We start from the raw sequence: 773 nt of genomic DNA, 5'->3' as shown, positions 1-773 counted from the left end.
GCCTTGCACGATCGTTGGGCGTATCCCAACCCCTATGGCCCTAGGGGTGCCCAGGTTCAGTATAGCGATAAATTGGCGCTGAGGAAAGCACCCGTAAACAAAGACAGACAATACTTGTCCTAGTTCCGGGCGTACTTCGTGGATGCTGTCGGCGAACGTGGTCAGAGTTTCGGGCCTCTTATCCTGTACGGCGGCCAGGACGCGCTGCACGTGCACCGGGAGTCGACCTTCCCAGAGAGTTAGGATGAGTTCGTCCGATGTTGCAGGGGTGGCGAGGCTTTTCTGGTCCCGATAAAATTGAGAAGGCGTCCTGTCGCCTAGTTGTTCGTTCTCTATTATTTTGCGTAGGCGTCGGGCGTCTGACTCGCCCAGCTCTTAATGAGTTCCATTTTGAGGAATTCGTACTGCCCGCTCTCCGGTGGATTGACTAAGATGTCGCGGATGAGTCGGACATGAGGTTTATCGATATTCGAGATGGCAGCATTATATTTGGCCTCCTCGCTCGTAATCTGGGCATGTTTGAACTGTGCCTCCAACACATTAAACCACAGCTCTACATCGTCCGCCCAGAACGGTGGTATGCAGAGCTGAGCGTTTACCGCGTCCACGTTAGTGAGCTCGTTCTTGTCGGTAGTCGTCATCTCGAACACTCTAATACTCGCGGAGTTCAAAGTCTTGTCGGCACTCTCCCGATTATTTCTATCACTCAGATCACCTCGGGGTCACCAATGTGGAGGATAGATCTATTCTGATGTAGCGAAATAACGTAGACA

The 773-nt window shown here is 52.3% G+C and overlaps 1 pseudogene; it reads right to left on the bottom strand.

Annotated features, from left to right (window-relative positions):
- LOC112213873 overlaps positions 1–641 on the bottom strand; it is a 1,265-nt pseudogene extending 624 nt beyond the window's left edge.
- Positions 642–773: the final 132 nt, after the last annotated feature.

This window comes from Bombus impatiens, unplaced genomic scaffold, assembly GCF_000188095.3.
Source record: "Bombus impatiens unplaced genomic scaffold, BIMP_2.2 scf_1546, whole genome shotgun sequence".
In the NCBI taxonomy this organism is placed as follows: Eukaryota; Metazoa; Arthropoda; class Insecta; order Hymenoptera; family Apidae; genus Bombus; species Bombus impatiens.
The sequence above is the reverse complement of the archived record's forward strand: the minus strand, read 5'-3'. Positions and strand labels throughout refer to the sequence as shown.